Raw genomic sequence first — 15396 nt, forward strand, 5'->3', positions numbered from 1 at the left:
AAATCGATTACATAAGAAAAACAAATAAAATATGTTTTTTTGTTATCTTCTTTTATGAAATGTTTCTTAATACAAGAAGAAGACAAAAACATAAATCGGCTACACAAAAGAAAAACAAATGAAATATGTTTTTTTTTAAAGGACTATAGTTACTTTTTCTCATAACCATAGAATGTCGACTTACTTGAAGTCATCATTCTCTTTACAAAGCATTAAATGCCTTCTGTAACAAATCCTTGTTAAATATCCTTCTCAAAGAATGTCGACCTTCCTTTTGGTCCTCATTCTCTCTGGAGACTTTGAAATACACAACATAAAGAAAACACTTGACATGACTATGTACAAATAAATATCTCAAAACACTCATAGTACTTACACTCATTTAAAGCAAAGAAGTACTAATGTACCTCAAATCATTAATTAGAATAAAGACAAAACTACAACCCAACGTTCAATGTACTATTGTAAGAAATAGACTTTTTACATAAAATATGTATTACTTAAAAACAATACAACGACTAGTGTACCCTCTATTTTACTCTTCTGGAAAAAGGCATTCTCGATCTTCTCTAAAAGATATTTTTGAAATGACATAACATTTCACATTTCAAAAAGTTACAATTCCAAAATGTAACGACTACTTTTTAAAGGCTATATAAACACAATCAAATAAACTATTAAAGAAGAGGAATGGAATAGACGTGTGAGCTTACAAAGAGAAAAAGTTCTATTCGTGATTTGAAAAGAGAGCCTTGAAAAAGAAAGAGAAAAAGAAAAAGGAAGAAAAGAGAAAAAGTCAAGTCCAGCTCTTTGACAAAGAGTATCCTCTGAGTGACAAACAGAACATTCTTAGAATCCTTCATTCGTGCATTCATATCATTCTGAAGGTTCTATAGGAAGTATTGTAACTCTGTTATTCACTGTTTTCCTTCTTTGTTTAAAGAAGTAGACCTCTGTGAAAGAGGGTGTTGCCCTTCTCTGTTGAAAGAAGAAGACCTCTTGGGAAGAGGGTGTGCCCCTTCTCTGTTGAGAGAAGAAGACCTCTTGGGAAGAGGGTGTTGTACTATTTATCCGGTAACTCGGATGTTATAGTGGAATCTCAAGTGGTTTGCTTGGGGACTGGATGTAGGTCTGGATATTGACCGAACTAGTATAACTTCTGTGTTTTATGTATTGTGCCTTATTGCTTTATTATTTTATTTTATCGATCATTATCATATTTCACTATTCACCCCCCCCTCTAGTGGAATTTCAGATTTGCGTTCCAAAGCATATCATTGGCTAATTGGTTTTTGAATTGCTTCAATTTCTTCTTGGTCCAACTCATCTATGGTGTCTCCTTCTTTTGACTCATAGTCATCTTCATTTTTGTTTATTATTAAACACTTTAAAGTTTTGTATTTGTGATCCGGCATCCAATTGCTTTTACAATTAAAATATAATCTCATTTTTTGCAATTCATCCATCTCTTCCCTAGAAATGTACTCCGTCATAGGGTAGTTAGAACCCTAAAACTTAACTCCTTTGTTCGGTGTAGGTCGTGGTATGAATTTGGAGTTGTGATTGATATTCATAAAGTTTTTTGCGAAAATCATGCATTCTCTTGTGATTTTCCTCTATAGTGCGAGCTTAAAGATAACACTCTTCAAGTGTGTCCGAATTTTGAGCTAAGAGCTCATATCAAATATCGTCTTTCAACCCACCAAAGAATGTGCTCAAAAGAGCATCATCATTCCATTCTCTCCATAAGGAACACAAATCCTCAAATTGCTCTTGGTATTCTTGAACGAAACCCAATTGCCGTAGTTGCTTCATTTCCACCCCATGATTTGTGTATGAAGTTGGCCCAAATCGCTTGAGTAGCTCTCACTCAAGCATGTCCCAAGTAGGGTACCCATGCCATTGGTCGAACCAATGGAGCCATTGAAGAGCTTCACCTTCAAAGCTTATCACAACATATCTAACCTTGTGCTCATGCCTCACATTATGACTTATGAAAATTTGTCGTGCCTTATACAACTATTCTATAGGATCTTCTCTGGTGAATGTTAGAAATGACAATTTAATCGACCAAGGTAGATTTGTTTCATTGTAATTTTCGTGACTTATATAGGCTTTGGTAGCCAAACTCACGCTTGGACGTGTGGTCATTTTCGTGCAGAGTATACCCACGGTTTGGACCCATCATAGGCACATTTTATTCTTCATCGTACTATTCAAAATTTTGGTGGAATCATCCTGTGTGTTTATAGTCATGCATCGCATGATTTTGCTCAAGAAATTCTTCATAGAGCCCATCGCGTGCTAGGGAGTTCACCCTCGGCTTGTTGCTGCGTGCATGGACAATGGTGTCGAATGCAGTGTGTGTTTACGGTGCTTTCACACGCATTGTTTGCAGGAATGCCTATGCCAGACGCACAACACATGTCGTGTGTTGTTGCGTAAAGTGTTTGCACACTCGCGACTGGTGCATAGCTGCATAGTGCATATTCATGCTCGTGCTTAGCGCATCTCACCCATTAGCATTAGTGTCTACTGCTTCCACATAACTCACATAGCCTCTTCCAGCTTGTGCCTCACCCGAATACATACTATTGTGTTGCGCATTGCGTGTGGGCATGCCGCACGCACGCAGGTGACCAGCGAAGTCATCACTTGGATGTGCATCTCGCACATGCGGTCGAAACCCCTGTGCATCATGCATGTGTGCCAGAGATGGAAAAGCTACAAGATTAGAATCTCCCAGCAAGTGCACATCAGACGCACACACATCTGAAGAAGGCTTAAGCAGTTTAGGTCTCTTTCCCATTGCTCAAAGTTGTGACTTCAGATCGATGAACATCGCCATGAGCTATTGTTATAGTGATGCTATCTGCGTCTCAACACCAGTCATCTGCCCTTCCACCTGGTCCATTTTTCTCGCTAGGAAACAGGTTTGCACTGATGCTTCATCAATGTTCTCATTGATGCATTGTTGCAGCTGATCAAGAACTCCTTTAAGCAACATCGCTTTCGGTGGCATGTTGCTTTGACACCAAAGATTGTGTTGCTTTCAGGATACTCACACTGCACTACAACTTCGGTTGTTGTGCACACAGGCACAATGTTATTCGATGCACACAAGTGCTCTCTTTGACTTAATGCATGCAGGAGCAAAACTCTCACGCACATAGGCATTGTTGAGATAGTGCACACATGCACTATTTAGGTAAAGCGCACCCAGGCACTGATCGAAACTTGTGCACCAAGCCGTTAGTTGTGACTGGCGCTCTCTGCATTGCACACATTATCACACCATCAATACCTTGTGCATGTAGGCACTTAATTGATAATCAATGCTCGCAGGCATTACAGATGGCTGCGCATGTAGGCGCCAGCTCCCACATAATGATTTGCACACATGCGGATGAAGTAGTTGCTCTCACGGACAACTACTAGTTCTGCTAAGCTTTGGTACAAGAAATGATCTCATTGCCTCAATGACTATCACAGGAGATTAGCGTAATATCTAAGGAAAATCAGAAATGCCATAATTGAGGAAACTTTTGCCAATGCACTTAGCTCGAGCCAAGGAATCAATACAATGAGCAAGCACTCAATGTCACTGGATGCATATGGAAGTTGATTTTGTCTTGAGATGGAAGCGACATTGTCATATCTGCGTTGGCGCTCGGTAAGTACAGATTGAGGTTGCAAGGTATTCTGATTGTTCCTGCATGTGCAATAGTATATATTGAAGACACTATACTATAGATACAAAAATTAAGGACTGAGTTATTGCACTCAGCTGGAGGAGTATGAAAAATGATCATGAGCAAGTGTGCTCATAGATACGTCTGTCATTATGCAAAGTTTGTGTATGTGCTGCATTCGGCTATAAGACTATGATCTACTGCGACAAGATGATCTGACAGTGTAAAATGTTCGGTTGAGTAGAATTGAAATCTGATTATCGAAAGTCTTCTCATGGCTCACCAAATCCACAAGCTAATGACTTCGAAAAGTGTAGAAGAAATAGAGGAGAAAGGGAATGAATTGAAGTGAATTCTCTCAATTAGTTCACAGATGAACTAGAGAAAGCCGATCCTCAAATTGAGACATTTAACCATGTAGAGACAAAAAGGAAAATCAAATTTTATTTCTCAAATTCCAAATCTTATATAATTGATGATGCATGAATTGCACATCATGTAAACAAGTTTTTCATGCATTTTGTGTCAAGTTTAAGGTTTTAAACCCATGTTTAGATGTGTTTTGATAGTAAGGGGCTATGGTTCGAATTTCAGAAAAATCAGAGTTAAAATGAGAGAGTTGTGGCTATTTCAGTGTTTGGGCACGGATTTCAAGGTGGATCGGATCCATATCCGACCCAATTAGGTCAATTGGACCTTGGATCAACTCTTTAAAAGTCCAAAACCCAACCCATACGCCTATCCAGATCCATTTCAAAAAGTTTTTCTGAAAACCCCCCAAAAAGAGGCGCCTAGAAAATATTTTTTTTATAACATTGTTTTTGCAAATTCCAAAAAGTATAAATATACTTTTTAGAGAAGCCCTAGGCGTCTTTGGCTGTGTTTGGACGCCCCCTACAGTGACTCTACAGCAGCAGCTCCTTCCTCTCCATCTTTCCCAAGTGTTGGCCATTGAAGATCGACCTATGCTTGATTTTCAAGCATATTTTCAAGCTTTCTTTGGTTTCTTTTCCTTTCTTTCTTATTCCTTGCTGTCTTTTCACCATTTTTCTGTACTTTTGCAGGTGTAGCAGAGGTGGAGACCATTAACCTTGGGCGGGAGTGCGCAACACAGCACCAAGGTGAGCCGGCCCTACCTCCATCCGGCTTTCTACACCCTCCGATCGCGAATCGGCTCACATTCCATCATCGGTGGATCTCCAACGTGTAGCAGCTGCAATAGGTGCCGTTTTTGGTGAAGTACAGCATCCTTGAACTGTAGAAGACGTCTACCTCCAGCCACGGTCCGCTCTTCTTCACCCCCCCCGATCGTCGGATCTTCCAAAAGGTAGGTCTTCTTCTTCCTTCTCTTCTAGATAAAACCGATTTTTGTGTGTGGTTTTTGGTTTTGTTATTTTCTGTATGTTTCTTGGTTTTCTTTTTGTTTCAACCTTAGAATAGTATTCGTGCATAGACCAGCACGTTAGACCTAGGATTGTTTCATTGTTTGCATGTTCGAGTACCGATTTTCATCACTTTTCAAGAAAAACGTGTGAATCGGCTAGAGGTTCTTCTAGCCGATTTGGGTTGTCTTATCCAATGTGTGTGTTTGTGTTAGTTCTACAGAAAAAGCCTTCAAAAAGATCAGTTTGAGTTATTTTGGGTGTTGGGGACTTGAAGAAAGGCATTTTTCATTAAAAATCGGCTAGATCCATTCTAGCCGATTTTGATTTATTTTCAATTTTTGCCTTAGTTCGGGTTTTAGCAGCCATGCTGGGTTAATAGACCCTTTATAGATCCGATTCTAGTGAGTTCTTGCAGATCTATTGAGGGTTGAGTCATTGCTTGATTTGGGTGTCTTTGATTTTTAAAGATTTTTTATTCAAATTGTGAAAATCGGCTAGAATCTCATCTAGCCGATTTCTTTTATTTTGTTTGCTAGTGGTGTGTGTGTAAGCTTCTACTTCATACTGCATGTCTGCATATTTTATTGATTTTACAGTGTTGCAAAGTGTGTTGTGGTAGAGTTAGCATTTTAGGACTATTCTAGATAATCGTTTTTATCATTTTGTGTTTTTTGTGTTTTAGGTCTATTGAGAAAATTCCAAAAATCGAGTCTTAATTCTTGATGTTTTTTTTATGAATTCCAGCATAGTGTTGTTTATGTTTGCCTTTGTGTAATTAGGAGTTCTTTTTATTAGATTTTAATTTAGTTTTATCAAAAGTGTTTGATGTTTAGTTTAATCATTTTCTTTTAGGTTGTATTTTTTTTTAGTCTTCTTCTTCCCCAAGGAGGGGCGGCAGCCATTAGAGCTCAATTCGAGCTCTAAGCTGTTTTTGGTAATTCTTAATTGCAATTAGGTAGGTTTAATTAGGTTGTCTAGGTTCAATGTATTAGGGTTTATTGTTTTAGCCGTTTTTAGGGTTGTATTTAGGTAAGTTTTGGAATTAGGTTAGCATTAACTCCTAGGAAATCGATTTTCCATTTAAGTTCTTTTGTTCCCTAGGTATAATTAAGTCTATTAGTTTAGAAAGTAGCATCCATTGAAGTTGGCGATTTTTGAGAAGGGAGGTAATTAAAGTAATTGAAAATTGGAAAGCTTTTGGAAAAAGGATATTCTTCAAAAATCGTGTGAGGCATTTAAGGAAGATTTGAATTTTGAATGTGCATTAATGAAGGAGTTACTCCTTAACTTTGGAAAGTGTTTTGCAATTAAACCAAAATTCCAATCTAGGTTACACGATTTCCATAGAGCATTAAAAGCATTTTAATTCCATCTTGAAAAGCAAAAATCGTAGATTTCTAGATTGGCCTTTTCAGATTTCCAAAAAGGCATTAAAGGCAATTAAGGAGTGTAACTCCCTCTTTAAATGGGGAGATTTTTGAGAATCCAAAGCATTTCAAAGTTTGAACATTGGTAATTATTACATTCCTTTTTCCAACCTCCTCCATTAAAATCGTGAACTTTGGATTAATTGTAGCTTAATTAGGAGGTTACTACTTTAGTCTAGACCTAACCTAGTCAAACCGAGCCTAGGTCGAGTCAACCCCTAGTCTACACCCCCTTTGAGTCTAGTCAAAACCTAGCCTAGCCCAAGTCAAAGCCTAAACCGCATTTAGGTCGAGTCTAAGACCAAAGCCCAACCTTAGTCAAGCTTAGTGGAGTCAACCCTAACCTAAGTTAGGTCAACCTAGTCTACCTAACCTATCTAAGTCAAACCTAGTTGATTCAACTTAGTTCAAGCCTACCTAAACCGAGTTCATCCTAGTCTTGCTAGACCTAAATCCAAAACCCAACCTTGGTCAAACCTAGTCAAAGACCTAACTCGGGTAAAAACTTAGTCTAAACCTAGTGAGTCAAACCGAGCTTACCTTAGCCCATTCGAGCCTAGTCGAACCTAAGTTGAGTCCAACTTAGTTGAGTCTAAGTCAACCCGAACCTAGTTGACTAAGTCTATCCTAAACCAAGTTCAAACCCTAGCCTAGCCTAAGTCCAAGTCAAGACCAATCCGAGATCGAGTCAACCTTAGCCAAACCCAACCCAACCTTAACTAAGGTCAAACCGAGTCCACCTAAGTCAACCGAACCTAGTTGATTAAGGTAACTCAAAACCGAATCCAATTAGTGAGTTAACCTTAGCTCGAACCTATCTCTTTCAACCTAGTCAAATCGAGCCTACCTAATCCCATCCGAGTGCATCCAAACCCAAACTGAACCTACTCAAGTCGAAACCGATCTTAGTCGAGTCAACCAAGTGAAACCTAACCTTAGCCTTCGTTCTTTAGTTAAGTAAGTCATTTCTTATTATTTCTTTTGATTTCTATATTAATTAGTTTATTTATCAAATTTAGTTTTAGTGTAGAAGTGTGTGTACGTATAGCGTATTTATTTAGTATGTATGAAATGTGTTTCATTGTGGTTTGAATGATAGTTAGATATTAGTTAACTTAGTAGTTAGATTGTATTTTATTATTGAGCATACTTGCATTTCCATTGTTAGTTAACTTCGTTCTAGTCATAAATTGCTTGTAGTGTTTTGTTCGTCGTGCATTTAGTGTTTTCCTAATATTCATCTGCATATACACTGTTATACAATGTCATTTAGATTGCATTAGGTGTAGATTACATTTGATAGGGGGTAAATAGGTTCATAAAGTGAATAGTGCACTCAAATAAAAACCAGATTTTTGCCCTGTCGCAACAGAATTATTTTCTGAGCAAAAATTCTGTGTTTTCCAAATTTTTTTCTTCTATTCACTTTTTTAACGTGTTATTTAACTGCAGACCAAATTTCAGTTCATTCGGAGTTGATTTGGTCTAATTTTTAAGCGTTTTGTGAAAACCGCTTTTTCTGGATTTTAAATTACAGGACTGACGATATCCTGATTTTTCCCAGATTTGAAACGCTTATATCTGGAGTTCCAGATACTGTTTTTCAATTCTGTAAAAACTGTCAATTTGCTTAATCTGTCAGTTGCAGAACAGAACAAATTTCGGGAAAATCGGACCTCGTTTGCCCTGTCAAACAGTGGTTTTCCGATAACCTGTCAGATTGCTAGTTTACACTAGTTAGGGGCAGTTTCGTAATTTTCTTAGTTTCGGCATTTTAGGTTTGTTTTCAGTAGTTTCTGTATTTTAGAATTTGCATAATCATCATACAGCATTAGTAGAAGTAATTTGGTTAATTTTAGAATTAATTTAGTATTTTATTTAAGTTTTGTTTGATAAGTAGCATTTGTTTATTATTTTCGTAGAATTAGATATAGTTTTAGTTGTTGTTTGCATAATTAAAATAGAAAACTAACTTTGTACTTTTCTGCATTTTTAGGTTGAAAAGCATATTTAGTTTCCAGGGTTATTATACAAGTGAGAAGATTCTCTAAGTGGCAAAAAGACAGAAATACCCTTGGTGTGGAGCAGAAGACTGAATGCTTGTTTAGTGTTCTTTTAGTGCTTAATTGTAGTTGTATTCACTTTATAATTGTAGATTGCCATTTGATATTAATAAATTAAATTTTCTAGAATTGTAGTTATTAATTCCTGTTCCCTGAGGATCGACCCGTACTTACCACTTTGTGGAAAGTCGGTTTTTATATTTTTGGTTGACGATTTTCCAAAGTTTTATTGAAAATAAGTGTTTTAAAAAAGAGCATTCCAAAATATCAACCAAATTTTGGCGCCGTTGCCGGGGAACGGCGAATTAATTACTTTATTTCTTAGAGTTTAATTTATTATTATTTTGTTTTAGTTAGTTAATTAGTTGTTTTCTTTTTAGTAGTAGGATTAGTAAGTGAATATAGGATTAACATAGTTAGTAAATATAGGATTCACATATTGTTCTTTTTAGGATTCACTTAATTATCATTCTGCAAGGAGCGATTAGACAGGTGGGTTTTAGAAAAACATAGTTTGTGATTTCCTGTATTTATTTGTTTTAGCGTTTTAGAATAGTTTACTTTGTTATTTAATTATTTAGTATAGAATTATGACATAGCTATATAGCATATTTGTTTGTTTTTAGTTACTGTTATTTGCTTATTTACATTTTAGTATCTGTGCTAGTTAATTTTTTTAGTTAGGTCGTTTGCTTACATCTGGTCTTAGTACCAGTGTATGCAGGGTCGACGAGGTCTAGGAACCCCATTACACCCATTTGTTGACAACCCAGAGAGAATTTTACATTCTCATCGAAGTTCGGCAACAATGGCTGACATGGATTCTCCACCTCCACCCCCAGTTCTTTCACGCCCTCTGCGGGAATACTTCATTCCCACAGACTATGTTCAGGCATCCTGCATTCGGAGACCCGATGTAGGAGCGCCACATTATGAGATTAAGGCCAGCATTATTCAAATGCTTCCATCCTTTTATGGCCTTAGTCATGAGGATCCCTACCGACACTTAGATGAATTCCTTGAAATATGTTCTACTGTTAAGATACAGAATTTCGATGATGATGCGTTGAGGTTGACTCTATTCCCTTTTTCATTGAAGGACAAAGTTAAGTATTGGCTAAAGTCCTTAGATTCTGTAGAAATAGAGTCCTGGGATCAGTTGCAACAGGAGTTTCTTCGGAAATACTTTCCCATTGGTCGCACGAACCAATATCGTAGAGCCATCACTAGCTTTTCAGAGCTAGATGGTGAGCGCTTTCATGAGACCTGGGAGAGAATGAAGGATCTCCTCAGGAAATGCCCCCATCATCAGGTGCCGAAATGGCAACTGGTGCAGAGTTTCTATGATGGATTGTCTGACAAGAATCGTCAGATGATCGACTCTTCATGCGATGGGACATTCATGTTGAAGAGCGAGGACGAAGCATGGAGGCTATTTGATACATTGGCCGAGAATTCACTCCACCATGCTTCGAGCTCTCATTCTGATAGAGCCACACCCAGCATTCAGAAGAAAGCTGGTGTTCTTGAGATTGGTCCATCTACTGCACTACAGTGCAAAGTAGACATGATTGCTCAGAAGCTGGACCAGCTTCTCTCAGGACCATCCACTACACAGCAGGTGTGTACTCTTTGTGCCAGTCCGGCACACGAGATCACTGAGTGCCCTTCAGCAGCTCAGTACCCTGAATTTGTTCAAGAACAAGTTCAGGCAGCTCAGGGTTACGTCAGACCGCCAAATAACCCATTTTCATCGACATATAATCCGGGTTGGCGTAACCATCCCAATTTTTCATGGAAGAATCCACAGTCTTCTATACAGATGCCTTCTTCCTCTCAGCCAGTTCGGCAGCCATCTTTTACTCAGCCATTTCAAAGACCGAACTATGCTCAGTCTTCTTCTTCTTCAGTTCCTTCCCCGATTCAGCAGGAGTCTGCCCCGCAGACATCTTTTGAGGAGAGACTTCTCCAGGCATTCCAAGAGGTGAAAACCTCTAATCAGAATGCCTTCGAGAAGTGTAGCCAGATTTTGAGCTCGCATACGCAGTCCATTGCGAAGTTAGAGTCGCAAATGGGACAGTTAGCTGAGGCTATTAGTAGGAGACCCGAGGGTACATTGCCGAGTCAGGCTGTCATGAACCCGAAGGGTAAGGACCAGATGACTGGAGGCCTATTTCATACTGAGACACAGCAGCAGGCTAAATCAGTTATGGCCTTGAGGAGTGGACGTGAGTATCACGTCGAGAGCAGAGAGCGAGAGAGTAGAGAGAAGATAGAGGAGCCAGAGACCATTGTTTCACCTACGTCGGCTCAATCATCATCCCCATCCCCATCATCACCTTCATCATCTTTATCCTCAGAGAAGAAGAAGGATAGGAGTGAGCCTTCTCGCAAAGAGGAGGAGCCAGCAGAGTATATTCCCCCACCACCCTATCCCAAATAGATGCATGCACACAAAAATACACAAAATTTTTTTGTATGACTGGTAATCAAAGTAGGCATTTAAGAACAAAGTGTAGCATATATGATTGTTTTTGGCATAATCTAACAGTTTAAAATTTTTTTAAGCCCCATAAATTTTTTTTTTCTGAACTGAATCAAATATAGTAGTTGTTTATGAGATAATTCAAAGAAAAGATAGTATTTGATTGTTAGAAAATTTTGAATCACTTTTGTATAAGTATGCACAGTATGTTTTGTGAAAGAAATAAGCAATGGAAAGATGTGTTTGAAAAATGAGTTTAAAAGAATAGAGTTACGTTTAGTTGTTGATGTCTTCGTGAATCCTAGTAGTAGAACTCAGACACGAGATGAAGTGTTTGAGTATCTTAACGAAAAGGATAACGAAGGAGATCATCTCTTGTCTAAGTCGATATCTGTGGCCTTTGTAGTTCGAGTAAGTAGAATCTGAAGGGTGTTTTACATCTGGTGCCCCAAAGCCAGCTGGTGTGGGAGCCACCGGTTCGAAAGCTTGTTACATGGACTGCATAGAAAGCCTAAGAGATAGAGACATTGCACATGACAAGAGGAAGACTATACGTAAACTATTAGAATAGAAGGTCTAGTGACTCGAGCAATTAAGTCCGAGGGATACTCTGTATCTAGTGCCCTAAGGTCGGCCGACTTGGGAGTCACTGACCCAAAGCTCGCTACACGGGTCACGAAAACTGACTATTCGAAATAGTGCTCATACGAGAAGATTGCGCAAGAAATCAAAAGTTGAAAGAAAAAGAGAGAGTGAAAATGAAAAAAAAAAAAGAGAATGTGCAAAATGAGAAAATTTTCATTGCTTAAGTATATATGTGCATTACTGTGCAGAAAATATACAAGTGAGAATAAATGAGTAAAATATGAGAATATTTGACTTTCGGAGAAAAATCATGAACTAGCTACAATATGAGAAAAGTGAAAGAAAAGAATTTTTACTGTGGAGGCATGAGATTTTTAAACTTGTTTTGAGAATGTCAATTACAGGAAAGATTTGTTACAACTGCATTCTTAAGAGCCTAATATTTTTTAAAGATCATCCTTGCATTTTATTGATGTTTGTGGGTAGCATCGCTGCAAACCCTCACGAGACCTTACTCGTCCACTAGTGTAAGCTAGGGGTTTAAAGGGCTTGTTGCATACGCTAAATGCAACCGTGATTCCTATGAAAGTGAGTTAGTATTATGCATTCATGCTTAGCATTTCTTGTCTTCAGTGCATATCATGATTAGGGTTTGTTAAGGGACTAACAAACATTCAAGCATGGGGGTATTTGATGATGCATGAATTGCACATCATGTAAACAAGTTTTTCATGCATTTTGTGTCAAGTTTAAGGTTTTAAACCCATGTTTAGATGTGTTTTGATAGTAAGGGGCTATGGTTCGAATTTCAGAAAAATCAGAGTTAAAATGAGAGAGTTGTGGCTATTTCAGTGTTTGGGCACGGATTTCAAGGTGGATCGGATCCATATCCGACCCAATTAGGTCAATTGGACCTTGGATCAACTCTTTAAAAGTCCAAAACCCAACCCATACGCCTATCTAGATCCATTTCAAAAAGTTTTTCTGAAAACCCCCCAAAAAGAGGCGCCAAGAAAATATTTTTTTTATAACATTGTTTTTGCAAATTCCAAAAAGTATAAATATGCTTTTTAGAGAATCCCTAGGCGTCTTTGGCTGTGTTTGGATGCCCCCTACAGTGACTCTACAGCAGCAGCTCCTTCCTCTCCATCTTTCCCAAGTGTTGGCCATTGAAGATCGACCTATGCTTGATTTTCAAGCATATTTTCAAGCTTTCTTTGGTTTCTTTTCCTTTCTTTCTTATTCCTTGCTGTCTTTTCACCATTTTTCTGTACTTTTGCAGGTGTAGCAGAAGTGGAGACCATTAACCTTGGGCGGGAGTGCGCAACACAACACCAAGGTGAGCCGGCCCTACCTCCATCCGGCTTTCTACACCCTCCGATCGCGAATCGGCTCACATTCCATCATCGGTGGATCTCCAACGTGTAGCAGCTGCAATAGGTGCCGTTTTTGGTGAAGTACAGCATCCTTGAACTGTAGAAGACGTCTACCTCCAGCCACGGTCCGCTCTTCTTCACCCCCCCGATCGTCGGATCTTCCAAAAGGTAGGTCTTCTTCCTTCTCTTCTAGATAAAACCGATTTTTGTGTGTGGTTTTTTGTTTTGTTATTTTCTGTATGTTTCTTGGTTTTCTTTTTGTTTCAACCTTAGAATAGTATTCGTGCATAGACCAGCACGTTAGACCTAGGATTGTTTCATTGTTTGCATGTTCGAGTACCGATTTTCATCACTTTTCAAGAAAAACGTGTGAATCGGCTAGAGGTTCTTCTAGCCGATTTGGGTTGTCTTATCCAATGTGTGTGTTTGTGTTAGTTCTACAGAAAAAGCCTTCAAAAAGATCAGTTTGAGTTATTTTGGGTGTTGGGGACTTGAAGAAAGGCATTTTTCATTAAAAATCGGCTAGATCCATTCTAGCCGATTTTGATTTATTTTCAATTTTTGCCTTAGTTCGGGTTTTAGCAGCCATGCTGGGTTAATAGACCCTTTATAGATCCGATTCTAGTGAGTTCTTGCAGATCTATTGAGGGTTGAGTCATTGCTTGATTTGGGTGTCTTTGATTTTTAAAGATTTTTTATTCAAATTGTGAAAATCGGCTAGAATCTCATCTAGCCGATTTCTTTTATTTTGTTTGCTAGTGGTGTGTGTGTAAGCTTCTACTTCATACTGCATGTCTGCATATTTTTTTGATTTTACAGTGTTGCAAAGTGTGTTGTGGTAGAGTTAGCATTTTAGGACTACTCTAGATAATCGTTTTTATCATTTTGTGTTTTTTGTGTTTTAGGTCTATTGAGAAAATTCCAAAAATCGAGTCTTAATTCTTGATGTTTTTTTTATGAATTCCAGCATAGTGTTGTTTATGTTTGCCTTTGTGTAATTAGGAGTTCTTTTTATTAGATTTTAATTTAGTTTTATCAAAAGTGTTTGATGTTTAGTTTAATCATTTTCTTTTAGGTTGTATTTTTTTTTAGTCTTCTTCTTCCCCAAGGAGGGGCGGCAGCCATTAGAGCTCAATTCGAGCTCTAAGCTGTTTTTGGTAATTCTTAATTGCAATTAGGTAGGTTTAATTAGGTTGTCTAGGTTCAATGTATTAAGGTTTATTGTTTTAGCCGTTTTTAGGGTTGTATTTAGGTAAGTTTTGGAATTAGGTTAGCATTAACTCCTAGGAAATCGATTTTCCATTTAAGTTCTTTTGTTCCCTAGGTATAATTAAGTCTATTAGTTTAGAAAGTAGCATCCATTGAAGTTGGCGATTTTTGAGAAGGGAGGTAATTAAAGTAATTGAAAATTGGAAAGCTTTTGGAAAAAGGATATTCTTCAAAAATCGTGTGAGGCATTTAAGGAAGATTTGAATTTTGAATGTGCATTAATGAAGGAGTTACTCCTTAACTTTGGAAAGTGTTTTGCAATTAAACCAAAATTCCAATCTAGGTTACACGATTTCCATAGAGCATTAAAAGCATTTTAATTCCATCTTGAAAAGCAAAAATCGTGGATTTCTAGATTGGCCTTTTCAGATTTCCAAAAAGGCATTAAAGGCAATTAAGGAGTGTAACTCCCTCTTTAAATGGGGCGATTTTTGAGAATCCAAAGCATTTCAAAGTTTGAACATTGGTAATTATTACATTCCTTTTTCCAACCTCCTCCATTAAAATCGTGAACTTTGGATTAATTGTAGCTTAATTAGGAGGTTACTACTTTAGTCTAGACCTAACCTAGTCAAACCGAGCCTAGGTCGAGTCAACCCCTAGTCTACACCCCCTTTGAGTCTAGTCAAAACCTAGCCTAGCCCAAGTCAAAGCCTAAACCGCATTTAGGTCGAGTCTAAGACCAAAGCCCAACCTTAGTCAAGCTTAGTGGAGTCAACCCTAACCTAAGTTAGGTCAACCTAGTCTACCTAACCTATCTAAGTCAAACCTAGTTGATTCAACTTAGTTCAAGCCTACCTAAACCGAGTTCATCCTAGTCTTGCTAGACCTAAATCCAAAACCCAACCTTGGTCAAACCTAGTCAAAGACCTAACTCGGGTAAAAACTTAGTCTAAACCTAGTGAGTCAAACCGAGCTTACCTTAGCCCATTCGAGCCTAGTCGAACCTAAGTTGAGTCCAACTTAGTTGAGTCTAAGTCAACCCGAACCTAGTTGACTAAGTCTATCCTAAACCAAGTTCAAACCCTAGCCTAGCCTAAGTCCAAGTCAAGACCAATCCGAGATCGAGTCAACCTTAGCCAAACCCAACCCAACCTTAACTAAGGTCAAACCG

At 38.2% G+C, this 15396-nt stretch overlaps 1 non-coding gene across 1 annotated transcript; it reads right to left on the reverse strand.

The window, feature by feature from the left end:
• Positions 1–9778: 9778 nt before the first annotated feature.
• Positions 9779–9881, reverse strand: LOC149826717 (small nucleolar RNA R71). Its single transcript, XR_016435832.1, has one exon. It is a non-coding gene; the product is annotated as a small nucleolar RNA R71 (small nucleolar RNA).
• Positions 9882–15396: the final 5515 nt, after the last annotated feature.

This window comes from Nuphar pumila, chromosome 10 (assembly GCF_984573655.1).
Source record: "Nuphar pumila chromosome 10, dmNupPumi1.hap1.1, whole genome shotgun sequence".
In the NCBI taxonomy this organism is placed as follows: Eukaryota; Viridiplantae; Streptophyta; class Magnoliopsida; order Nymphaeales; family Nymphaeaceae; genus Nuphar; species Nuphar pumila.